General features: G+C 47.5%; 1 pseudogene; it reads right to left on the bottom strand.

The window, feature by feature from the left end:
* Positions 1-7,289: 7,289 nt before the first annotated feature.
* On the bottom strand, positions 7,290-17,967 carry LOC139273615 (histone acetyltransferase p300-like; annotated as a pseudogene).
* Positions 17,968-27,954: the final 9,987 nt, after the last annotated feature.

The following is a 27,954-nucleotide window of genomic DNA, read 5'->3' as shown; positions in this document are numbered from 1 at the left end:
GCCCTTGGGAATTAGCAGACCCATGACAACACTGGTAAGACATTCTATTTCACAGAATCTGCTAGTTGGAAACTCTAATCAGATCAGGGTTTGTCTGTTATTGACCACAATATAAGCTTAAACCAGAGTGGGTAATAGATTAGATTTATAATGTGCGATGTTTATACCTATAATTGTGAAACTATAAGAAATAATATAATTAACAGTAGGCAGAGTATTTTAGGGATATTGAGAACATTACTGAAGAAGAGTATCTGCTGGGATCCAGGGAATGTGTTCAAGTTCCAGCTGTCTTTTCCTTGCTTCCTGCCAAAACCCAGCAAAGAAGAGTCCAGTGCCAGAGATGGATCACTGCAGTGTATAAAAGTGAAGGGAGTCTGATGTAAGGGGGCAGTCGGGACTGGAGACATCAGAGATCAAGCTCAGGGTGCCCGAGGTTCCATCCAGCGGGTTGACCTCGTGTCAGTTACTGTGGACATGCGGGACTTACCTGTTTACTCTGATTGATGGATCAATACAAGATACGGTACTGGGCAGAAAATCTGCTCATCTTATATTTCTTATTAAAGTTGCTGACACTGGATTCTCAAACCCGCTAATTAATATCACATGGCATTAGCTAGAATATGACATCTCTTTACTGTTCCACTCTACTCCTTTTACATTTTTACCATTAAATCTACTTTTCCGACTATTGTCTTCTCCCAAAATATATCACCTCATATTTCTCTGCATTAAATTTCATCTGACATCTACCGGACAAATTTACTAACCTGTGTATTCACACAGAAGTCACTTGCAGTCCTCACAGTTGGTCATGGTCCCAGATTTGGTGTCATCTGGAAAGTTTGATTGTGTGCCCCACATACCTAAGTCCAGATCCTGTCTCTTTATTAAGAGCAATGGTCCCAACACTGACCCTGGGGACACTACTGTTTACATCCCTCCAGTCTGAAGAACATCCATTAACCACTACTCTCTGTTTTCTGCCCTTTACCCAACTTCCTGTCCACACTGCCCCATTCCCTTTAATATCATGAGCCTTCATTTGATTAACAAGCCTCCTGTCCGGCATCTTATTAAACACGTTTTGCCAACCCATCTGCACAACATCCACTGCCTTTCCTTTCTCACTGCACTCTGTTATTTTCTGAAATAATCCCTGCTGTGTCTCCTGAATGAATCCATTTCACTACAAAATGTTGCAATAGGGTTTCATCTGCTTAAAGCCAAAACATAAAGGTCCACAAAGCATCCCCGCGGCAAACTCTAGGAAAGGGAGGAAATGAGCGTCTGTAAATGAAGGAGACCGTGAGGGAGTGTCTGTAAATGGAGAATTGTTGACTGGTCAGGGAGTGTCTGGAAATGGTGACTGGTGAGGGAGCATCTATAAATGAAGGAAAAATGGAAAACAGTCAGGGAGTGTCTGTAAATGGAGGAGAAATGGTGACTGGTCAGGGAGCGTCTGTAAATGAAGAAATGGGGACGGTTCAGGGAGCATCTGCAAATGAAGGAAGAATGGGGACTGGTTAGGGAGTGTCTAAATGAAGGAAAAGTCGTGACTGGACAGGGAGTGTCTGTAAATGAAAGAGAAATAGTGACTGGATTCAGTTGTGCACTCACTGGTTCCTCTCTCTAACCTGTCATATGCAATATTTGTGGAGGATTTTTACTAAATCAGATTAAAAAAATGATAAATGATACAGAAAGTAACTGATTTCACATCTTATGTCGAGGGCGCTTTACGCTGTATCTAGCCCGTGTTTTACCTGCCCTGGGAGTATTTGATAGGAGTTTGTAGAGGGACCTTTACCTGACCTGGGAGGGTTCCATGGGGCAGATTAGAGGGAGCTTTACTCAGTATCAATCTGGTGCTGGACTTGACGTGGGAGTGTTTTATGGCCACTTTAAATATGCTTTACACTGTATCTAACACATACTGTACCTGACGTGGGAGTTTTGATGCGTAGTTTAAATATGCTTTACACTGTATGTAAGCCAAGCTGTACATGACCTGGGAGTGTTTGATGGGACAGTGTAGAGCAGTGGTGGGCAAAATACGGTCCGTGGGCCATATCCTGCCCGCCAAGACATTCTATCCGTCCCGCTGAATGGGACAGAAATAGAACCGCGAGCCGGAGCTCGAGCTGCATATTCGTCTATTCACTTTCATTTCTCATGGGTCAGAGACAGAACCGAACTGCAGCCAAAGAAAAGGATCCATTCCGTGAGTCTGGGCCCCAATGGCGGATGCACGTACCCAGAATGCACTGCGTACTAGAATATGCCCTATCCAATTTAGAGTGGGGTCATGGCTGCTCATCTCCACAGATCTTTTACTGAAGAAAGTGACCGGCGCTGCATCTTTCCTCTCCCGGTATCCATAGTATGACGGCAGGGGAGTTCTCATCTGGCACCAATTGGGACGGCATTAGCAATCTTTGCAGAGGGATATGAGGATGACTGAGGTGGGAAATTGATGCTGACACAGGCTCTAAACAGGGTACAGTTCTATTTCACAGCACTGATTTACAGAGGTTGTGACGGTCTTGGATCTGGCCTGGAGACGAAGAAGGTTGAACAGGTTCCCACTGGTTCTGTAGTTTAGTTCCACTCCAGCGGGGAGCTTGTCGAGTGTGAGGTGGAGCATTGCAACGAAGAAGATGACGCAGCCCTGCTTGACCCCGGTGCGGACTTGGATTGGGTCTGTGATGGATCCGTTGGTCAGGATCATGTCATCGTGGAGCAGGTGGAGGATGGTGACAAACTTTTGGGGGCAGCCGAAGCGGAGGAGGATGCTCCATAGTCCCTTGCGGTTGACAGTGTCAAAGGCCTTTGAAAGGTCAAAGAAGGTCATGTACAAGGGCTGATGCTGTTTCCTGCATTCCTCTTGCAGCTGTCATCGCCAGCATCAAAGCACTGACCACACTCGACCGGCTCCGTTGGGTGGGCCATATTGTCTGCATGCCTGACACAGGACTCCCAAAGCAAACGCTCTACTCGGAATGCTTACACAGCAAGGGAGCCCAAGGTGGGCAGAGGAAACGTTTCAAGGACATCCTCAAAGCCTCCTTGATAAAATGCAACATCCCCACTGACACCAGGGAGTCCCTGGCCAAAGACCACCCTAAGTGAAGGAAGTGCATCTGGGAGGCCGCTGAGCATCTCGAGTCTCGTCGCCGAGAGCATGCAGAAACCAAGCGCAGGCAAACCAGTCCCACCCACCCTTTCCTTCAATGACTGCCTGTCTCACCTGTGACAGAGACTGTAATTCCCATATTGGACTGTTCAATTAGCTAAGAACTCACTTTTAGAGTGGTAACAAGTCTTTCTCGATTTCGAAGGACTGCCTATGATGATGATGATTTACAGAGATCAGAAGATACCACAACATTTTCAACTTTTATCTTTGATTCATTTCTAGGCGGTATCGACTACATGTTGTGTATGTAAGATAGCATCTGACTACTATCTGAATTTATGTTTATGCAATGTTCATGTTTATCAAATGTTCCCTCTAATTTTATTTCCACGCGTGGTCCCTTTAAATTTGCTACTTGACCACGAGGCAGTCATACATGCGCAGTGTCTCTTCCAGCGGCAGGAGCAGGGGATGGCCCTGCGCGGGACGGTGTGATTGTTGCTGACTGTGTGGCCACGTGATTTCGGGCCAACATTGGTGGGCGGCCCTCAACAGCTCAACAAAACTTGTTAAGTGGCCCTCCAGCCCAAATAATTGCCCACCCCAGGTCTAGGTGATGGAAGCCATGGCGAGTTGCTGCATCTTGTAGATGGTACACACTGCAGCCATGGTACACTGGTGGAATGTTATCAAATAAACAAAAACAGGTCTGTTAACAAATATAAACAGTAATCCCAAGCGCCCAGATCAGGTATAACTGGGTTGTAATGGTTCACATTAAGGACACACATGAGATAATAACAAGGCATTGTTGTGTGTATTGTACCACATTGTAATGCCAGAGTCCCGGAGAGTTTGGAGGGAACTTGATGAATGATCTGAGAATAATTGTGTTATGGGCAGGAGGGTAAGACTGACCAATGGCTGTGTTCCTGGAAGTGCAAATACATCCCGCTCATACAGCTGTGCGGGGCAGAGGAAACAGACAGAAGGGCGGATATAGAATGACAGACTTTCCAATCTGGTCTCCATTCCATTATAACCACATACCATGATCTCTGCTGCAGACCCGGAATCACAGGATGGGGAAAATAACCATCGCAAAGAAATGAAGGGACACCTGATCGGTGAACTCCTGGTAAACTAGGGAGTGAGTAGGAGCTGGAACTCCAAATAGAGGAATACTACCGATTAAAAAGGATTACATCCCAGAACTTACTGTTCATAGAGTTAAACCTGTGGGGCTGAGGGCACAGGAGTAAAACTGGGAGTAAATCCTTGATGGTTGTGACTGCTCCCGTGAGACGCTGCAGTGGATCCCAGCAGAGGATCCGGCTGTAGATCCCCACAGAACATTTAGGGAGTGCAAGGTACTGAAGGATTCTTTCACGGCTCTTTAAAGAGAGGAAATATCCCCAATAAACCATTATACACAAACGGATAGTCCCGGAGATTCAGAACACATGGAACAGCTCTTGCAGTATGTCCACAGGTGAATGGGACTTTGAGGTCCAGTGTTGATTGGTGGAAATTCAGCGCCAGGATCAATTGGTCACAGACACCCTTCACCAAATTCACTGATCTCTGGCCACTCTGAGCAAAGCTGAGCTGCTCCCCACCATGGCCAGTGATTCCGGCAGAGGAATGTCGCTTTTACAGCCCGGAGCAAAGTGCTTTCACCCACTGCTGGACTTTGTGAGTTTACTGGTTCCAGTCAATCAGCAATAATCTGAATCTACCCAGGGTGTAATTTTCAAACTGTGCTGGGACGGCATTGCAATATCAGCCAAAGGCAGCACAATGGCCTCAGACACAGACCCAGAGAGCCTGTCAGTACAACTTGGTTTCATGCCCCACACTAGCCCCATTGTGGTCTCTCTCAGGGGGATTTCCTGCCCATTTTGCAGGGTCGGGAGTATTTTCTGTAGTATGGGTCGATAATATAAAGAACTGCCGCTGAGTTTATGAGAAAATAAAACAAGAGGGAGGGAGCTTACCAATCCCAACACAACATGTCTCCTCTATACAGTGCGGGGAGACATGGGGCAGATACCGGGACTTCCTTCATGTGGACCGTGGTGATAACTGATGTAACCGGGGAGACAATGGGTTCTGTTCGATTCTAAAACATGGAACGGTTCATTGTTTTGATTCTCAATGATGTATTATTGGAGAAGGTTAAATTGGAATTATGATTAAAATGTTCCTTGTTAAAGATTTTGGATCTTTGATGCTGGCAGTTCTGCCGTAATGGAGCAGGAAGATGATCCGAGCCAGGCTTGGTCCAGATTTAGTTTCACAGCAGGACTTCAGACTGGTTCCAGGAACAGCTCCTGCTCCCAGTCTCTGAGACACTGGCTCCTCACATTTGGACACTGTGTGTCCATAGTCTCATCCAGTCTCCGAGACACTGCCTCCTCACACTTAGGCCCCAATTGTTATTTACTGTCACTGTTTATATTCCTCTATCCCCCGCTGCTGGAGTTCTCTCACCACTCGGCAGGTTGCTGTTTGCGAGGAGATTTCCATCCGGAGGTTTAGTGGGATGTCTGCTCAGTCCTGGCCATTTCTGATGGCTCATTATCTGCAAGGCGCTGTGAGACCTCCAGCCACTGGAGGCGGTGTGGACAAGAGGCAGAGGCTAATGCTGGTGTCAAAAGACTGAGGTTTGAGATAGACTGGGGAAACATGGGCTTCACAAACTGAAAAGGAGAAGCTGGAAGGAGCTCGGAACAAGGTGGTTATGCGAAACTTTGAAACATCACTTTAAGTTAAATTGTGAGAGAAGGACTCTGGGACACGGGGTAACACTGAGCGAAGATAAACTCAGGACCAATATCAGGAATTCCTCTCCACCCAGAGAGTGACCAACACTTGGAGCGGACTCCAGGTGGAGCTGGGGGTGACACTCACTGCCAAGGACAACCTCCTCCTACTGGTCCTGGGCTGTGTTCTCCATCGGTCTTTTGTCCTCAGGTGGTCCTGGGTTGTATTTCACACAATGAGAACAAGCTGAAGAGTGTGTGAATGTGAGGCTTCAGTGTGAGAGGAATCAGCTTCCTCAGACAGTGCTGTGGTCCAGAAAGTTTCACAAACGAAATGCAGTTTGCCCATGTCATTGCTGCAGTGATTTCACCGCCAGATTCCCCGCCCCGCCCCCACCCAAGGCGGGATACCAATATCGGGCGGTAACTGGACCGTGTGCTTCCGCCACATATTAGATTCAGGAAACCCGGAGAAAACTCTGCTGGGATCACGGCATGGTCACTCTGGATGTCTATGAGCCAACGGATGAAATACAGCCCCCGGGACAGATGTTTGTCTTTCGGGAGTAAAGTAGCGCCTACACAGAACGCACAGAGCAAAACAGGTTGAGCAGGATCCAAATGGAGCAACGGAACTCGCCCAATGTTCCCTCCATTCATTGTTCTCTCTCCACACCGCCTAGGCCCTATAAGGGTTGATCCGCCCTCGGGGTCTTTCCCTGCCGCTGGGTCACTGCACTTGTGGCAGGCGAGGCTCTCTGGCGCCATCTGCTGGTAAGGACTCAACCGCCCTCGTGCTCTTTCCCCACCGTTGGGTCTCTGCACCTGCCTCGGGCCGGCGCGGCTCTCTGGCGCCCTCCCTTGGCCCGCTATATATTGTAAGATTGGTCTTTCCCCAGCGAAGTGTCTCTTTTTTTTCGCTGTTGCACACAGTTTATTCAACAATATGGTAAATAAGAAAGAAATAAATTTTAGCAGTCTATACAGTGATCTAAAGCTCATATTTATAAGTAATTATCAATAAATTGTATGGATAGGTTTTTTTCTCCTTTTTTCTGCTTGCCCATTTTTCAATTTTTACACAGAAGTCTGAAAGAGGAAAAACCAAGGGATGTGTTCAATAAAATCAGCCACACAGTCTCTTTAAAGAATCCTTCGATAGTATCACCAAAAAAAAAGTGAAATGTCACCATTAAACTGAAAAACCCCACAATATTCTACAACCGCAGGACGATTTTGGCAGCTGCCAGTTTGTGCAATAGTCTCTCATTCTACCTGTACAAATTATTAATACTTCGAAATTTCTGCTCAAACCCTTGTATAGAAGTGAAAAAAAATTAAGGGAAGAAGGGGCTACATAAGAGGAGGTATTGTAATCCTTTGCTGTCAAAAAAACAGATGCATACGGTAACACAGGCTGTTTCTCTCTTCTGTGAAATGCTTCGCGTTAATGGACAAACGCTTACAAGATTCTTTGAAGTTAGAAAATAAAAATGTGAATTCAACTCTCCCTTTCTTAAAAAAATGTAGGTATCGGCTATCTACAATTGAAACAACAGAACAGGAAAACAAAAAAAAACAAAGGACTGACTGTACACCAGTCATAACAAAAAATATATTCTTTGTATAATATCATCCCTCAGTTTTTTTCTCAATAAATTGCAGTTCACTGAATTCTGGGAAAATAGTCCTCCCTAGAAATTTCAAAATTGTTTTCCAGTACAAAAAACCCTAAGTAAAGACGGATAATGAGAATTTGCTCCCAAAATGCTACAAGATGTCTAGTGTATTGTGATTAATGTTTGTGCCTGTTAAGTCTGGGTTGTCAGAACCCAAGCCAAGGTCACTGGTGGCACCATGTAAGCCTGCCATTCCAGGGTTAGCAAGTTGAGAAAGCATTGCACTCTGGTCTGGAGCAGCAAAGTGTCCTTGATCCATGGGGTTTGCCTGGACAGCTACCATTCCCGGATATGGGGAGATAGTCTGTGGCGAGACATGGTGTGGAGATGGCTGAGGCTGCATCCTGGGCGAGGGGCTGGAATGAGGTGGCTGGGACTGCGGGCGCCGTGACTGCATGGGTTGTGGGGACCATACCTGGTTGCTGAGAGAAGATGGGTATTGGCCCTGGAGGTGTGGTAACTGGGCCTGGCCAGGGAGCATGTGCTGCTGTGAACTCATGGAGTTGGACTGGGCTGGCGAACCCATCTGCTGTTGCTGCTGCTGGAGAATCCGCTGCTGGAGGGCCTGATGGAGACTGGAACTGCCCTCGGCTCCCATTCCGGCTTGTGGAAGCTGGCCCATCTGCCCTATCGTTTGTCCCACTTGTCCCATGGCTCCCTGCTGCATGCGCATATGATGCTGTATCCTCTGCTGTTATTGCTGCTGCTGCTGCATGGGATAACCAGAGCTTTGAGGCTGTTGAAACTGGCTAGCCATGCCAGCAACCATGCCAGGGTTTGATTGCTGTTGTTGTTGCTGTTGCTGTTTCTGCTGCTGTTGCAAGAGCTGACGTCGCATCAAAAGCTCCCTGAAGTGGGAGTTCATGGTGGGGTGGTTCATGTTCATGGGCTGTCCCTGTGCATTGATCCCACCCATACTTTGTTGTTGCTGCTGCTGTTGATGCTGAGGGATGTTGGGCTGCTGAACTCCAAGCTGCATGGGGCTCATGTTCTGCATGCCTGGGTTGCCATGCATGCCTTGCTGTTCCTGAAGAACTGGCTGAGCCTGCATTCCTGGCTGTGGTTGCATTCCAGGCTGTCCCTGCATACCTGGCTGACCTTGGCCTCTTTGATACCTGGCTGCCCTTTGCTTGATGAAAGCAGCCATAAGCTGGGGGTTGGAGCGGAGGATAGCGAGCACTTGCTGCTGCTGCATAGGGGAGCTCGGAGACCTGAGAGTCCGCAATAAGTCCTGCAGGGCTCCTTGGGGAATGGCACCTCTGTTGGGCTGAGGTGCCCCTGATGTAACTTGGCACATGGGCGGCAGCGGTTGGAGCAGCATGTTCATTTGCAGGGCTTGCTGGGCTATCTGCATGACTGGTCTTTGCATTCCTTGTGGATGCTGCTGAGTCTGGGCCATTCCAGCTTGTGCCCACTGTGCCTGCTGCATGCTGGTTGGTCCCATTGCCTGATCCGTGTGAGTGTGGCCTCGCTGCGACTGTTGTGGGTTCATGCTCATTCCGGGCATTTGATTCATGGGTGCTATATGAGGATTCATAACGCCAAGCCGCTAGAATGATTGCTGCTGTGCCATCAGTCGCTGGGCATCGGCTGCTCGGTGAATCTGCATAGCTATTTCCACTGCAGCTGGTGGCGGTGGTCGCTGAACAGGAGGTGGAACCTGGGCAGCAGACACCACCTGTCCAGTTGGCTTGCCTTGCAGTATAGGAGCTTGTGGCTGACTTCTGGTCATGTTGCTGTATGAAGGCATGTTAGTTGGTGGTGGTGGCTGGGGCTGGGGCTGTGGCTGAGCTGGGGGTTGGGGCTGAGGAGTCTGCGGGGTGGTCGCTTGCTGCCCTGGTGGAGTAGTGGGCGCCGTGCCACTTGGGGATGGCAGGCTTTGTTTTCCAACACCACCCCGCTGCATTGTGGCCATCCTCCTGCGTAGCAGCTGGGCTTGTTGCAGATGGTGCTGCAGCTGTTGCTGTCGAAGCTTGTGCTTGATGTTGAGACAGAATGGCACGGGGCACTTGGTCTCTTGGCAGTGCTTGGTATGGTAGCAACAGAGCGCAATACGCTGCTTGCAGATTGGGAAGCCACCGTTGGTCTTGCGTTTGCACGCTTTGTTGTGCTGGACCATCCTCTTCATCCTCTGGCAGGAAGGCAGAGAACAGTTGGCATTGCGACACTGGCAGGCATGGAGCAGTGATTGAATGCAGCGCTGAATGCTGAGGCACGTCGAATCTCCAGTACTGGCCTCTGACCCTTGTGAGTTGCTCTCATCATCCAGACCAAGGCCTAGCTTCTCCATCTTGTGCTCATGTCCCTTAGCGTTAAAGCAGTTGACACAGAGGTCATAATCCTCATAGACAGTGCAATGCCACCGGGTCTCCACATACTGCTTGAACTCGTTACATGTATATACAAAGCGATCCTGGCCCTGGTTGTGAAGTTCCACCAGCATGCACGTGGTTGACCACTTAGCCTGTCTCAGTGACGAAAACTCCATGTGTTTGTCCCTTGCCAGCGTGAGAAAGGCATCACGCCCATCCATCAGGTCGCATGCGATGAGCGGGTCAGGATCTAGGATGGTTGGCAGTGAGTTTGAGTTAGGACCCGCAATCAGACGGATCACGAAAAACACCTCCTTGTGCTTTTCCATTGTGGCAGAGAGTTTCTGGGAGAGGTAGTTGGACACGTTGGGCATTTCCGGTTTCTTCTTGTGACCTCGGCTCAGGCTGCTCTTATTCTTACTCGTTTTCTTCTTATTTTTTTTTCTTGGCACTCTTGCTGTCCCCCTTTTCCATCAGTGCTCTCACCAGGGGTGTTGTTTTCCTCTCTCTTACGTTCCTCTTCTTCCTGCTCCAGCTCTTTGATGCTTTCCTCCAACACATTCGGCCAGAAGTCACCTTCAAAATATGGCAACTCCTTTGCGCTGGTCAATCTATTCTCTGTTGCCTGCTTAAATATATCCTTATAATCAAGAATTATTCGCTCTGTCACTGCCTTGTCCAACATCTTTTTGTACCACTCCTGCAGTCTTTTGGGCTTAGAGATTTTCTGGTCCAGCGGATGGCAGTGAAAACTGTAATCATCACCTTCACTTGGAGGACAAGTCTAAATATGGCCCTCTGTGTATCCCAATTTCCTTATGTATTCTAAGTATCCAATCAGGATTTCATGATAGACGGCTGTTCGCAGACATCGAGGGCGGAAGAAATGTACACTGTCAAGGTATGATATGTACACACGTCTCTGATTGGGCGGAGGACAGTCTGAACCGTACTCCTGCACATGTATGCCAAAGAAACACACGTCCACACCATCAATCTCTTCAAAGGCAAACAAAGCTTTTGTTCGATAAGGTTAAGACTCTGCCATCTCTCCATTATCAACAAACCTCGTCTTCATCCCTGGCTTGACTTCCACAGTTTTATCTGAACTGTGCACCATAAGAACATAAGAACATAAGAATTAGGAACAGGAGTAGGCCATCTAGCCCCTCGAGCCTGCTCCGCCATTCAATAAGATCATGGCTGATCTGGCCGTGGTCTCAGCTCCACTTACCCGCCCGCTCCCCGTAATCCTTAATTCCCTTATTGGTTAAAAATCTATCTATCTGTGACTTGAATACATTTAATGAGCTAGCCTCAACTGCTTCCTTGAGCAGAGAATTCCACAGATTCACAACCCTCTGGGAGAAGAAATTCCTTCTCAACTCGGTTTTAAATTGGCTCCCCCGTATTTTGAGGCTGTGCCCCCTAGTTCTAGTCTCCCCTACCAGTGGAAACAACCTCTCTGCCTCTATCTTGTCTATCCCTTTCATTATTTTAAATGTTTCTAAAAAATCACCCCTCATCCTTCTGAACTCCAACGAGTAAAGACCCAGTCTACTCGAACCATGCACTCGCCAGCCTCCGGCTGATTCTGTCTGCGGAGGAATTCGTTAATACGAGTTTCCAGATAAATACCCAGCTTAGTGGTTGGTAACCTTTTTGCACAGAATTTATTTTCTTTCCTCGTTTTCCCAGTTTCCTTTAAACAGGGATCACAAACAAAACCTGAGGGCCAAATAAGTTCATGGTGAAGGACACAGATCTGATGCATTTTCCGACCACATTCAGTACATTCAACAAATATTTCAGGGTCCAGTGTATCATTTTTCTTCTTCGAGAACTGTTCCTTTGAAATAGTCGTTTGAGGCTGTGAAGGATCATCACCCAGGGAGACAGTCTCTCCCTGGATCTCATTGAAACATTTCTCACAGAAGTGATATTTGTTTTGATAACTGTAATAGGTAGCATCCCGAGGGATTGTACATAACTGTTTTCCATTGCAACAGAGGGTCTGCGGAGAAAATTCCATCTTTCTACCACAGCAATATCCCAGATTTTGCATGACAGGGTCGATCTCCAGCTCGAAGACCTCTGCCAGCTTCGGACAGTAGTTATACACACGCGACGACTTGCAGTCAGAATCAGGGGAAGTCATAACGGGGAACAAAGAAATGGCAGACCATTGAACAAGTACTTTGGTTCGGTATTCACTAAGGAGGACACAAACAACCTTCTGGATATAAAAGGGGTCAGAGGGTCTAGTAAGAAGGAGGAACTGAGGGAAATCCTTATTATAGTCGTGAAATTGTGTTGGGAAAATTGATGGGATTGAAGGCCGATAAATCACCAGGGCCTGATGGACAGCATGCCAGAGTATTTAAGGAGGTGGCCTTGGAAATAGCGGATGCATTGACAGTCATTTTCCAACATTTCATAGACTCTGGATCAGTTCCTATGGAGTGGAGGGTAGCCAATGTAACCCCACTTTTTAAAAAAGGAGGGAGAGAGAAAACAGGGAATTATAGACCGGTCAGCCTGACATCGGTAGTGGGTAAAATGATGGAATCAATTATTAAGGATGTCATAGCAGCGCATTTGGAAAGGAGGTGACATGATAGGTCCAAGTCAGCATGGATTTATGAAAGGGAAATCATGCTTGACAAATCTTCTGGAATTTTTTGAGGATGTTTCCAGTAAAGTGGACAAGGGAGAACCAGTTGATTTGGTGTATTTGGACTTTCAGAAGGCTTTCGACAAGGTCCCACACAAGAGATTAATGTGCAAAGTTAAAGCACATGGGATTGGTGATAGTGTGCTGACATGGATTGAGGACTGGTTAGCAGACAGGAAGCAAAGAGTAGGAGTAAATGGGAAATTTTCAGAATGGCAGGCAGTGACTAGTGGGGTACCGCAAGGTTCTGTGCTGGGGCCCCAGCTGTTTACATTGTACATTAATGATTTAGACGAGGGGATTAAATGTAGTATCTTCAACTGTGCGGATGACACTAAGTTGGGTGGCAGTGTGAGCTACGAGGAGGATGCTACGAGGCTGCAGAATGACTTGGATAGGTTAGGTGAGTGGGCAAAATAATGGCAGATGAAGTATAATGTGGATAAATGTGAGGTTATCCACTTTGGTGGTAAAAACAGAGAGACAGACTATTATCTGAATGGTGACAGATTAGGAAAAGGGGAGGTGCAACGAGACCTGGGTGTCATGGTACATCAGTCATTGAAGATTGGCATGCAGGTACAGCAGGCGGTTAAGAAAGCAAATGGCTTGTTGGCCTTCATAGCGAGGGGATTTGAGTACAGGGGCAGGGAGGTGTTACTACAGTTGTACAGGGCCTTGGTGAGGCCACATCTGGAGTATTGTGTACAGTTTTGGTCTCCTAACTTGAGGAAGGACATTCTTGCTATTGAGGGAGTGCAGCGAAGATTCACCAGACTGATTCCCGGGATGGCGGGACTGACATATCAAGAAAGACTGGATCAACTGGGCTTGTATTCACTGGAGTTCAGAAGAATGAGAGGGGATCTTATAGAAACATTTAAAATTCTGACGGGTTTAGACAGGTTAGATGCAGGAAGAATGTTCCCAATGTTGGAGAAGTCCAGAACCAGGGATCACAGTCTAAGGATAAGGGGTAAGCCATTTAGGACTGAGATGAGGAGAAACTTCTTCACCCAGAGAGTGGTGAATCTGTGGAATTCTCTGCCACAGAAAGTTGTTGAGGCCAATTCACTAAATATATTCAAAAATGAGTTAGATATAGTCCTTACTACTAGGGGGATCAAGGGGTATGGCGATAAAGCAGGAATGGGGTACTGAAATTGCATGTTCAGCCATGAACTCATTGAATGGCGGTGCAGGCTCGAAGGGCCGAATGGTCTACTCCTGCACCTATTTTCTATGTTTCTATGTTTCTATACAGCCAGGCATTGTTGAACATTAACCAAATGTCATCCACATACTGCCATGTCTCCTGGTACCGGCCAGTGTCCAGCTTGCGCTTGATTGTAGACAAATCCATTGGCGTCTTTACGATATCAAAGTAGTCAGGAATACCCAGGAGTTGGGGATCTACAGGTTGCCGGAAAGGATGTGACTCAGGGTCCTGACGGTAAAGTGCTTCCAGTGTCAGCATTAGCCTGCCGCAACTCTTCTGGCTTGAAAATCTTCTTACGTGACTGTCCACTCGCAGGGGATGATTGAGTCGCCAAGCTTGTGCTAACTTCTTCCTCTTTTGCTTCACCTTTCACCTCTGGTTTCTTCTCACCAGCCTCCATTGGCTCCTGTTTACACTCTTCGGTTGTGGGTTCTTCCTTTACCTTCTGTTTGATTTCCTGCTTTGGTGCCACAGTTTTTGGCTCAGTTTCTTCCTTCTCTTGCTTTTCCTCCATCTTTACATCAGACACTGGTGCTTCAGGAGCTGGCTGCTGAGAGTTGGGATCTGTACTGCTGACTGATGCTGGAGTCGATACTCGACCATCGGCACTCACTGCCGACTGTGAAAGTGGAGTACTGGGATGCTGAGACTGTATCGGTGCAGATGGTTGTAGGGGTTGTTGGGGTTGTATTTTGCTGCTGTGCTGATGGGGGTCGAGGTGGCGGTCGCTGCTGCTGCTGTTCCCGCTCACGTTGCTGCTGTTCCCGCTCCCACTGCTCCCACTCACGTTGCTGCTGCTCCCGCTCCCACTGCTCCCGCTCACGTTGCTGCTGTTCCCGCTCCCACTGCTCCCGCTCACGTTGCTGCTGCTCCCACTCCCACTGCTCCCGCTCACGTTGCTGCTGCTCCCGCTCCCACTGCTCCCGCTCACGTTGCTGCTGTTCCCGCTCCCGCTGCTCCCGCTCACGTTGCTGCTGCTCCCGCTCCCACTGCTCCCGCTCACGTTGCTGCTGTTCCCGCTCCCACTGCTCCCGCTCACGTTGCTGCTGCTCCCGCTCCCACTGCTCCCGCTCACGTTGCTGCTGTTCCCGCTCCCACTGCTCCCGCTCACGTTGCTGCTGCTCCCACTCACGTTGCTGCTGCTCCCGCTCCCACTGCTCCCACTCACGTTGCTGCTGCTCCCGCTCCCACTGCTCCCGCTCACGTTGCTGCTGTTCCCGCTCCCACTGCTCCCGCTCACGTTGCTGCTGTTCCCGCTCCCACTGCTCCCACTCACGTTGCTGCTGTTCCCGCTCCCACTGCTCCCACTCACGTTGCTGCTGTTCCCGCTCCCGCTGCTCCCACTCTCGTTGCTCCCACTCCCGTTCTCGTTGCTGCTGCTCCTGCTCCCACTGCTCCCTCTCCCGATGCTGCTTCTGTCCAGCGGTCACCTGGGTCTGTGGGGAGACTGGTGGAGGAGGAGGAAGCTGCGTTTGTGGCGGTGTCTGGACTTGTGAAGGAGGGGGAGGCATTGTCTGGGGCCACGAGTTTGGTGATGGTGTCTGTTGCCGCGGTTGGGGAGGAATGCTAGGTGGTGGCTGGTGAGGGGTGGGTGGGAGGCTTCTTGGCCCAGGGGATGGGGAATTCTGATGAAATGAAGACTGAGAAAGAGGTGGTGGGCAGTTGAATTGGGCACTCTGGGCTCTTGGCTGCATGGAAGCGGAACTGTTTACAGGTCGTGAGGGGTTTTGAGCCGCAGACATGACAGGCTGGTTGCTGGCCTGTGTCATGGTGGTGCTGCCAGTGTTCATTCCAGGAGAGGATACGGGAAACTGATTCGGCGATAGGAATTGATTCTAAGCAGGATGCTGTGCAACCATAGGCCGTTCCATTCGGGAAGTGGTTAATCCCATCTGGTTCATAGGTCCTGTTTGGGTCATCTGTCCTGGGTGTACTAGTGGAGGATTTAAGCATTGTCCCAGACCAGTTATCTGCATGCTGGTCATCGGTGGAAATGGGCTCATTCCACTTGGGGTCTGCATCCTGTTTATGATCGGGCTTGGCACATTTGGCCACATAAAGGTCGGGTCAGAGAGTGGGCCATTTGGCGGGAGTCCAGCCTGCAGTTGAGCCATGCTTGGGGCTGGGCTGCTCCTGTAGGTAACATACCACTTTGGTTTGGCATCACGCCCTGTTTCTGAAGCCTAGTCCGATGCTTTCCCTCCAGTTCCTTCTGAATCTTGTAGATCTTCTCAGCTAGCAGATGGTAGTACTCTGCTCTGCTGTTGGCAGACTCATACATGTCTCCTTCCACCTTTCGTGCATAAGCCACCAGGTTTTCCTTCCATCTGTCTTTTAATGCTGCTGGGTCAGGTGTTGGGAATATGGCTTGAACTAGTTTGTGAACAAGGTGATTGCGTAGGTCCTGAGTAACGTCATCGTGCCATGACTTCCGAATGCCAGTACTCGAGGGGGGCGTTGCTGTTGGCACTGCATTTAGATTACTAACACTGGTGCCATCACTTAGCATTGGGTTGGCTGAGATCATGGATGACAGCAGCATAGCATCATGCAGTAAGCTGGACTGCTGGTTGGGGGTCTGCACACCCACATTACTTCCATTCACACCCATTTGGCTGGTACCCATAGCATTCATAGACTGCAGAGATTGGTGCCCCGGTGAAGATTGAGATGATTGCTGGTTCTGCATCTGAGGTTGAGGCATCTGGTTACCCTGATACGTGAGTCCAAGCGCCGCATAGGCACTCTCTATCGAGCTCGGGTCGATCTGACTGGTAGTGTTTAAACTTGGCGTGTTCTGCTGTCCAACCCCAACTGACCCTAATGAGTTTCCGAATCCTACAGCTGCCCCAGCTAGTAATGATTGCTGGTTATGCTAGTCCCCAGCATTTTTCAAAGGGAGACAGACAGGACAGTCATTCCTTGTGCAATTCTTCCAGTGGGAGATGATCTGGCGTGATGAAGCACAGTGTGCAACCTGACAGGATTTGTCAGCCTGACAGTGGGTCATATGATTCAGGACATTCTTCATGGTTTGGCAGTGCTGCAGGTTGTAGGGCTGCACCTCACCATTGGTTTGCTCCCGACGCTGATATTTGTGTGCATGCAGAAGCAGAACTAGTTGTTGCTGGATGAGTTTCCGTTTCTCGGGATCTGCTGTGGGTGCAGAACCCATTCCCTGCCCTGGGAGCTGCCCCATTCCTCCCTGCTGCACTGGAGAAGGCTGCTGCGGCAGGTTTGGCATCCCAGCACCACCAGCAGGTTTCTTATCCATTGTAAACTGAGGCAGGCTGTTCCCTAAGCACCCATCTGCTGCCCACGTCTGCTGGTGTCCAGCGTCTGACCAGCGCTCTGCCCATATGGCTGTCCATAAGGGCTAGGGGTTCCCATCATTCCCATCTTGCTCATTGCTCCAGGTTGGGGTCCTTTGAGACCTGCTGCCATCTGAGGAGATCCCTGGGATAACGTTGGACATGCCTGGGCTTGAGTACTGTATGTTAGGTCTGCCCCTTCCAGCACCAAGAAAGCCATTCATCACTTGTCCCTGCACCATGCCCTGAATATTGCCACTGTTCATCAGGGCTGGATTGATATTAGCATTCATGCTCATCCCAGCCTGGTTGGTTGGGCTGTTTACACCAGACATTAGACCTGTTGCTGACGTATGAAGCTGATCATGTTTCTGTGGATTCACAGACTGTGGTGTTGGAAGACTCTGGTTTGCTCCATTTGCTCCCATCCCCATATTAGGAAGGGATGTAAGACCACCTTGAGTTAGGGGGCTCTTGATCGTACTACTTAAGCTTCCTATACTGGGACTGTTCTGTTGATTTTGGCTGCCTACTGATTGCACTGGACTATCCATGGATCGTGATGAGGCACCACCAGAGCTGACTGCCCCATGTCCCACATTGATACAGGAACCGCTGCCTCGCAGAAGTTCTGACAGTTGTTTGTGCTTTGAGGCTGCATCTTGCACCATGCCAACCCCCGTAAGCTGAGCCAGGTCACCACCGTTGGTCAGTCTAATGGATCTGAACAGATCAGTTCATCTGGCAAGTCATTCTCAAGGTCAAATAAGGATCCAGAATCTGTGCCATCGCTGGCTGAGAGAGCCGGGGAGGAGGTTTTAAGCCGCTTGGCTGAAGGCGGTCCATCCAAGAGATTCTCTGCCATTTCTTCCCCCGAATTTTAAAAATTACGCCTTTCAACTGTGTGTGTGTGTGTGTTTTTTTCTCTCTCTCCCCACCTCCCTCTCCTCCCCAAGCAAACCAAAACAAGCAAAAACAACAAGAAAAACTGCGAATTAATCGATTGATCTTTCTGCTTTTCTCTTCCCCCCCACCCTCCCTCCCTCCCGCAGAATTATTATTTAAAACAATTATATTTTCGCTCTCTCTCTCTCACACACACACACACAAAGCCTAAGGCCTAATGCCGGGCCCAGGTTTCTCAGGTCGATCATCCATGGGCAGCAACAACAAAAAATAACACGAAGGGGGAGGGAGGGGAGAAAAAGAGGGGAGAGAGAGAGAGAGTGAAGAAGAAAAAAAAATAAAAAATGAAAATGAAAGATGAGCATGGCGGCTTCTCCGACGAAAACCACATCATGATCGCTTCACGACCCGCTTTCCTTCCACATTCCCCGCAAAATAATGAAGGGGGAAAAAACCCTTCTCTGTCAGAGGGGAGAGGGGGAAAAAAACTTTTATTTACCCCCCTTTCGATCTAATAGAGAAAACGATTCTCTCTCCTCTCTCTCTCTCTCGAGAAAAGCCTCAGTTCTTCACAGGGGGAAAAAAATGTGAGTTAACCGTTTTTTTAAATTTACAGAAAATGTTTACATTTTTTTTTCCAAATAACGGACGGTGGAAGCCAGCCAAAAGATGAGTTTTTCCACACACACAAAAAACACACTACTTTTTTTTCCTGTATTGCTGATATAGTGTTAGTTTTCTTTGCTTTTTCCCCTCCCACCCGCTCTCTTCTCCCTTTTTTGGCATTGTCTTGTCCCTTTTTTCCCCCCTTGCTCTCTCTCTCTCCTCTCTCGATCCATACAAGCCGAGCGTGTGTGTGTGTGTGTTTTGTGTGTTTTGTCTCTCTCTCCCCCTCTTCTTTTTTATCATCCCACCCACCCCCTTCTTTCTCTGTACCTGCCTCGGGCCGGCGTGGCTCTCTGGCGCCCTCTCCTGGCCTGCTGTATATTGTAAGATTGGTCTTTCCCCACCGGTGGGTCTCTGTACCTGCCTCGGGCCGGCACAGCTCTCTGACGCCCTCTCCTGGCCCGCTGTATATTGTACGATTGCTGGTTGAGAGTCTTTCTTTAGTTTGCTCACCACATCCTCCCAACCCGACGGCCGCCGACTCAATGCCTATTTTATTGTATTGTTTGGATTGCCGGAAAGCACGTTCCGAGTTTTATGGATTCACTGAACATTGGACTAGATTCTCGTGAATGAATTGGGCACGTTTCATCACGACATGTAATTGACCAATAAAATTTGAGCTGACGGTTTTTTAACTCCCAGGCGGGGTTTCAGTGTCAACTCATTCTTTCGCCCTGGCAGCTGAAGGGCATGCGCTCTTTTTACAGGACAGTCGAATATTCAGCAAAACCCCACGAGCTGGAGCTGGCACCATCCAAAGGGGAAATATTCTCCACCTCTGCATCCTTCCCATCACGCTCCCGTTTGTGGTCAGGGCTCTCATCGCTCCGGCGGTCAATCAGTTGTTTATTCTCTCCCAGCAAGGCAGATAATCTGCTCTGTGGGATATTAAAGCGATGCGTCACATCCCTCGCTCTTGTGTTTACCATTACCACAACCCCTTTCGGAGCCACCACATCCTGACTCCTGACTTCTCTCCAGCACAGACCGAGTCCGGCCTGACATGGTGAACTCTGCAGGGAGCAGCTGAGGGCCCATTAGTTCAGAACAGTCCCTGAGCTGTTTACAGATGAACACGTTGTGAATCACGGTTGGATTTCTTTCCTGTGCTGCACCAGTGGACTGTGATGATCAGCGGTTCAGTACCACTAATGGATTCAGTACAGCCCAACCCTGATCAGTGTAAATGGATCGAACCACCTAGATACATGTGGGAGACTGACCAGGAGAGTCTGATCAATAAAATAGAGGGATTGCCACAGCGAAACCCACCTGATCTTTATAAATGCACCAAACCATCTAACTACATATGGGGAGGGGATTGGCCAGGATGGACTGCTCATTACAACAACAACTACCACGCTCATTTACATAGCGCCATTAACTTAGTAAATTGCCCCAAGTCGCTTCACATGAACGTAATTAGACAAAACAATATACTGAGGCAAAGAAGGAGACATGAGTACGGGTTACCAAAAGTGTGGTCAGAGATAGGTCCTGAGGATGATCTTAAATGAGGAGTGAAATGGAGAGGTTTAAGAAAGGAATACCAGAGATTGGGGCCTAGACAAGTAAAGGTACAGCCGCCAATGATGAGGTGAAGAAAGTGGAGGATGCACAATCAGCAATGCAGAGTTCATAAAATCATAGAAATTTACAGCACAGAAGGAGGCCATTCGGCCCATCATGTCCATGCTGGCTGACAAAGAGCTATCCAACCTAGTCCTACTTTCCAGCTCTTGGTCCGTAGCTCTGTAGGTTACAGCACTTCAAGTGCATATCCAAGTATTTGTTAAATGTGGTCAGAATTTCTGCCTCCACCACCATTTCATGCAATGAGTTCCAGATCCCTACCACCTTCTGAGTGAAATAATTTGCCCATAAACCCCCACTAAACCTCCTAGCAATTACTTTAAATCTATGCCCCCTGGTTGTTGACCCATCTGCTAAGGGAAATAGGTCCTTCCTATTCACTCTATCTCGGCCCCTCATAATTTTATACTCCTCAATTAGGTCTCCCATCAGCCTTCCCTGTTCCAAAGAAAACAGACCCAACTTATCCAATCTTTCCTCATAGCTAAGATTCTCCAGTTCTGGCAACATCCTCGTAAATCTTCTTTGCACCCGTTCTGGTGCAATCACATCTTTCCTGTAGTGTGGTGACCAGAACTGCATGCAGTAATTACCTAAGTAATGTTTCATACTGTTCAAGCATAACATCCCTGCTCTTATATTCTATGCCTCGGCTAATAAAGGCAAGTATACCATATTCTTTTAATTACCATATCCACCTGGTCTGCTACTTTCAGGGATCTATGGACATGCACTCCAAGGTCCCTTTGTTTCTCTACACTTCTCAGTATCCTACCATTTAATGTGTATTCCCTTGCCTTCTTAGCCCTCGCCAAATACATTACCTTTCACTTCTCTTGATTGAATTCTATTTGCCACTATTCTACCCACCAGACCAGTCCAGTCCCTTGCTTTCTTCCTGCAGTCTGAACTGCACGGCCAATTTTTGTATCACCTGCAATCTTATTCATACCCCCGACATTCAAGTCTAAATCATTAATATATACCACAAAAAGCAAGGGAGTTCTGGGAGGTTCGTAAGGCTGGAGGAGTTTTCATGGATGGGGCAGGGCCAACGAAATGGAGGGATTTGAACACGAGAATGAGAATTTAAAAATCTAGATTTTGCTGGACAGAGAGCCAATGTAGTTTAACAAGCAAGGGGTGACATGTGAAAGGGACTTGGTGCGAGTTAGGTTATGGGCAGCAGAGTTTGAATGAGTTTAAGTTTATGGAGGGAGCAAGATGGGAGTCGGGACGGGACAGCATTGGATCGGTCCCGCCTGGAAGTGACAAAAACATGGAGGGTTTTAGTGGCAGAAGTGGCGGAGCATGTCGAGGGAGCCTTAACTCTGTGTCTTATCCGTGCTGTAGCTGCCCTGGGAGTGTTTGATGGGACAGTGTAGAGGGAGCTTTACGCTGTATCTAACCCGTGCTGTAACTGCCCAGGGAGTGTTTGATGGGAGAGTGTAGAGGGAGGTTTAGTGTGCATCTGAGCCATTTTGTACCTGCCTCTGGGAGTGTTCGATGGGATGGTGTAGAGGGAGCTTTACTCGGTATCTGACCCGTGCTGCACCTGCCCTGGGAGTGTTTGATGGGACAGTGTCGAGAGAGCTTTACTCGGTATCTGACCAGTGCTGTACCTGCCCTGGGAGTGTTTGATGGGACAGTGTAGAGGGAGATTTACTCTGTATGTGACCCATGTTGTACCTGCCTTGATAGTGTTTGACAGGACAGTGTAGCGGGAGCTTTACTCGATATCTGACCTGTGCTGTACCAGGAAAAAGAAAATGAAAGGGAAAGAAAAAGGGAGAATCGCCCTTCTCCTCTCTTAACAAGCCTGGCTTCAGCAGACAGATACCTTAGATAAGTTTCAACGATCTTTTATTCCAGCACATGCAGGCAGAGCAGCTCACGTCTCAGCAAACTGAGAGAGGATCTCCACCGAACTGTTCAGCTTTCCCCTTAATTGTACAAGTTTTGGCATATGAGTGTCCTCGTGGACGGACCTTAACAGTGACGTGATTGGTTGTACCAAGGCATGATCGAATATCCATTTGTTCCCTTCTTCCAGCTATCACTTGCCTGATATTGTTATATGGTTATATTAGTTCCTCTTTGGATGTTCTTTATTGCTCCCTTGAGCCCGAGCTCAACAAGTGGTCATCTCGTGGCTCTATTGTGTTTTATGCGTATGTGTGGTTTTAACCATACCTCTTGTTTAGCCAGCTCAATGCCTTCACAATAGCCAGATAACATCTTTGATAATCAGTCTTGCCCTTACACCCACAGAGCCATACTGTTTTGTCCGCCTTCGAAACCACAGCTACCGGGGTGGCTCAGTCACTCCTATCAGTCTTCACTAAAACTCCATTTTTTTCCCAACTTATCAAACTCTCATTCAACCGGCAATTTTAATGCATATGGTATCAGCGTTGGTATAGCAAAAATAGGTTTGACATATGACTGAATCCGAATATGTGCATTGTATCCCTTGATGCCTTAGTATGAGTCCTCAAACATGTTCGCATATTTCTCCAGCAGAGTATCTAACCGAGACTTAGCCATTTCTGTATTACAAATGCTGTACCAATCCAAACAAATTACTTTTAGCCAATCTTCGCTCAATTTATGTTTTTTGCTATTATAATAGGTAATCTTGCTTGTTGACTTTGGTAACGTACTATATATTCCAGTTGTCCAAGTGTCTGCAGTTTTTCCCCTGAATATGTTTTCAGCTTTACTGAGCTCGCTTTTAGTGGTATGCCCCTGAAATTCTTGTAATTCACATCCTGACTCATTATTGAGCAATCCACCGCTGAATCTATTGTCATATTAATGCATTGATTATTAACTTTCTGAAATGCTAACACAATGGATGTACTGGCATCCTCTTCACTGCATATACAGTAAAACCTACACTGTTTTGATTGGTTTCCACACAGTGAAGTCTTTGATTATCATTGTGCCTGTCCTTGGATTTAAATGCGGCTTGCTTGGCACCGGTAGCATCCTGCCCACTTGAACTGACACTGTTGTGCGGTATGAATGTCATTACACCTCTGACATCTATTCTTCTTGGTTTCATAACTCTCCCTCCGACTTGGGCTCACCCTTTTCTGCATTTCCACAGCCTGTGAACTGCTACTACTGCCGGTAATGGATGAAATTCCTTAATATTTATCTCTGCCATCTCCATGGAGGTGGCTATCTTGCAAGCTTTCTCAAAAGATAGATCATCCATACCAATAATTTTGATTGGATGCGTTCATCCGTTAGTCCATATATAAATTCATCTCAAAGAGCCCTATCTAGGAATCCTGCAAAATTGCAGTGTCGCGATAATCTTCTTATGGCAACAACGTATTCACTGATGGCTTGATAACATCTTTGCTTTCTCATTGCAAACTTATAGCTCTCCGCTACTTCTAAAAGCTGTGGATCAAAATTATTCTCCAATATCGGTAGTATGTCTGAGAATGAAGCATCCTTAACCTTTCTCGGCATTAAAACATTCACTAAGGTAAATCTCTGCACCAATCATGACTGACAGAATAGCTTTCATCTTCTCGTGCACTTCTTGATTCTTTATTTGTGAATTTTCTACAAGTTCATTGACATTATTAGCTCTAAAAAAACATTTGCAATCTTTCACTGTAGGATCTAAACGATTCCTTATCCTTGTCAATGGCTCTCAAATTATGGACAGAACTCATTGTCATATCCATATCGCCTTCTTAGCTTAAAAGCCGTTAATCACTCTCATTAATCTTGAATTATTTTTCAATGACTCTTTTTGTCAGTCCAACACTGTTCAGTACACACAAAAAAGATGTTACTACCACATTTTCATTTGGGAAACACGCTGCCAGTACATCTTCTTGTTGTGTTCCACTTGCATTTGCCTTCTCGTCAAAGTAAATTCCTCTAAAAAGTCTTCATGAAGAAACTCCCATCTTCATCGCCATTTGGTAATATATTTGCTTCAAGGGTTCATTGCTTAAGAATTCATAGCAACACATTGCTATTATGAACTAATTGGTTTATTTGGAAAAGGGATAACAATCCCACAACACATTACCAGTTCATCCACCGGCTCACAACAACCTGCCTTGTCGTTGATCCCTGAGCTCAACTGGCTGGTGTTTTACTGAGTCTTGTGAACATCACATGACTGGCTAAGCCACTCCCAACTCATGTGAGCATACAAATGCATACATTACCGTCGTTAAGAAGGTATATAGAATGCTTTCCTGTATTGCTGAGGTATAGAGACCAGGACTGTATATAGCACTAGTTAGGCCACATCTGGAGTACTGCGTGCAGTTCTGGTCACCACATTACAGGAAATATGTGATAGCACTAGAAAGGGTGCAGATGAGATTTACGAGGTGTATCCATATACCTGCTGCCCTTGTCCTTCTAGATGGTAGAGGTCGCGGGTTTGGGAAGTGCTGCTGAAGAAGCCTTGGCGAATTGCTGCAGTGCATCTTATAGATGGTACACACTGCAGCCACGGTACGCCAGTGGTGGAGGGAGTGAATGTTTAAGGTGGGGTGCTGATCAAGTGGGCTGCTTGATCGAGGATGTGAGAATGTGAATTGTAGGGCTGGAGGAGGTGACAGAAATAGGGAGGCAGCGAGGATCACGGAAGGAGTTGAACAGGGGGACCAGAATTGTTGGACTGGAGGAGGTTACAGAGATAGTGGTCGAGGGCCATGGAGGGATTTCAACAGGAGGATCAGAATAGTTGGGCTGGAGAAGGTTATGGAGATAGGAAGGGGGCGAGGGACATGGAGGAATTTAAATGGGAGGATGAGAATTGTAGGACCTGCAGGAGGTTGCAGAGATAAGGAGGGGGCGAGGGACATGGAGGAATTTGATTAGGAGGATGAGAATTGTAGGGCCTGCAGGAGGTTGCAGAGATAGGGAAGGGGCGAGGGACCAGGGAGGAATTTGAACAGGAGCATGAGAATTGCAGGACTGGAGAAGGTTAGAGGTAGGGAGGGGGCGAGGCCCATGGAGGGATTTGAATGGGAGGATGAGAATTGTTGGGCTGGAGGAGGTTACAGAGATAGGAAGGGGGCGAGGGACATGGAGGGGTTTGAACAGGAGGATGAGAATTCCACAAAGGAGGTGACTGAGTCTGTGAACTAATAGTCACCGTTCACGGTTGCATGCAGTGACAGCTTTGATGAAATTATGGTTGTGTGAGCTGATCACCTAATTCCAGAGATGCCTGTGAATGTGTAGGCTGGAGTGTCCATAATTGAGCTGTGTAGCCTGATTGGGATGAGAATCAGGTGTTCAATTGTGGGCAGCTGTCAGCTCCTCGAGATCACAAGGAGAGGTTGGTGGATAGATGTCCTTTATTGAAGAAACTGGAAACTAAGTTGTAACTCAGTCGAGATGATAGAGTGCAGCAATTGGTTTAGGGCATTCCTGAGAAGTGCAGAGGAACAGAGGGACCTTGGAATGCATGACCACAGCTCCTTGAAGGTCGCAGACCAGGTAGATAAGGTAGTTAAGAAGGCATACGGAATACTTTCCTTTATTAGCCGAGGCATGGAATACAAGAGCAGGGAGGTTATGCTTGAACTGTATAAAACACTGGTTAGGCCGCAGCTGGAGTACTGCATGCAGTTCTGGTCACCTCATTACAGGAACGGTGTGATTGTACTGGAGAGGGTACAGAAGAGATTTACATGGGTGTTGCCAGGACGTGAGAATTATAGCTATGAGGAAAGATTCGATAGGCTGTGATTGTTTCCTTTGGAACAGAGGAATCTGAACGAAGACTTAATTGAGGTGTATAAAATTACGAGGGGCCTAGACTGAATGGACAGGAAAGCCTATTTCCCTGAGCAGAGGGGTAAATAACCAGGCGGCCTAGATTGAAAGTAATTGGTAAAAGGATTAGGGGGGATTTGAGGAGAAGAATTTCTTTACCCAGAGGGCAGTGGGGATCTGGAACTCACTGTCTGAAAGGGTGGTAGAGGCAAAAATCCTCATCATATTTAAAAGGTAATTGGATGTGCACTGGAAGTGTTGTAATCTACAGGGCTACGGGCCTAGAGCTGGAAAGTGAGATTAGGCTGGATAGCTCTTTATCGCCCAGCACAGACACGATGGGCTGAATGGCCTCCTTCTGCACCATATATTTTGGGCAGGAACGTGCAGTCGAGTTTGAAGATCAGCCATAATCTTATTGAATGGGGGCAGGCTCTAGGGGTCGAAAAGGCTACTCCTGCTCCTAATTCTTATGTTCTTTAGCAGCAGATATACAGAGAAATAAACAATATTACTGTGATTTCCCCGCATGGAGATGTAACCGAGTCGATCCTTTTTGATTCTGACTCTCCACAACTGGTTAGGAAAAGCTGAAGTGTCAGCTGTGGCTCAGTAGGTAGCACTCTTGCCTCTGAGTCATAAGGTTGTGGTTTCAAGTCCAACTCCTTGAACCAAAAAAGCTCGGAACACTCAGTGCAATGCAGAGGGAGCACTGCATTGTCGGAGGTGCCATGTTTCAGATGAGACGTTAAACGCAGGCCCCTTCTGCTCTCTCAGGTGGATGTAGAAGATGCCACGGCACAAGAGCAGGGGAGTTATACCGGGTGTCGTGGGCAACATTTATCCCTCAGTCAACATCACTTAAAAAAACAGATTATATGCTCATTGTCACATTGCTGTTTGTGGGAGCTTGCTTGTGTGAAAATTGGCTGTCGCGTTTCCGTGTTACTTCATTGACTGTAAAGGGCTTAAGAAATGTGTGTCTTTCTTTTTTCAAGTTGGGGGAGAGTGAAGTCATTCACTTTGGACATAAGAAAGATAGATGTTTCTAAATGCTGAGACGCTGGAGAATGTGTAAGTGATGAGAGATTTACGGGTCCAAGTACATAATTCAATGAAAGTTAGTGAGCAGGTACAATGAATAATTAAGTTTCTAATAGAATGTTGGTCTTTATCCAGAGACGTTTGAAGAGCAAAGGGCTGGAAATTCACCCTCTGGGACCAGGGCGCAAATTGTGGAGAGGAGCGGAAAGAGTAACCATGCCAGTCATATATGTCCAGCTTGAGCCTGCTAAGATTGACCCTAGTCTCATAGAATCGTAGAATGGTTACAGCATGGAAAAAGGCCTTTCGGTCTGTCAATCCCGTGCTGACTCTCTGCAAGAGCACTTCAGCTCGTCCCACTACCCCTGCCCTTTCCCCATAGCCCTGTATTTTCTTCCTTCAGATATTTATCCAATTCCCTTTTGAAAGCCAAAATTGAGTCTGCCTCCACCACCCATTCCAGATCCTAACCACTCGCTGCATATAAAAAATTTCTCCGTGTCACCTTTGGTTCTTCTGCCAATCATCTTAAATCTGTGTCTTCTAGTTCTCGACCCTTCTGCCAATGCGAACAGTTTCTCTCTATCTACTCTGTCTACATGCCTCATGATTTGAATACCTCTATCAAATCTTCTCTCTCTCTTCTCTGCTCTGAGGTGTACAACACCAGCTACTCCAGTCTGTCCAAGGAAGTGAAGTCCTTCATCCCTCGGCTCAATCTCGTAAATCTTTTCTAAACCCTCTCTAAGGCCTTCACACCCTTCATAAAGTGCCCAGAACTGGACACAATACTCCAGTTGAGGCCGAACAAGTGCTTTACAAAGGCTTATCATAACTCCCTTGCTTTTGTACTCTATGCCTCTATTTATAA

This window comes from Pristiophorus japonicus, chromosome 9, assembly GCF_044704955.1.
Source record: "Pristiophorus japonicus isolate sPriJap1 chromosome 9, sPriJap1.hap1, whole genome shotgun sequence".
NCBI classification, from domain to species: domain Eukaryota; kingdom Metazoa; phylum Chordata; class Chondrichthyes; family Pristiophoridae; genus Pristiophorus; species Pristiophorus japonicus.
Note: the sequence above shows the minus strand (reverse complement) of the source record. Positions and strands in the feature narration are given on the sequence as shown.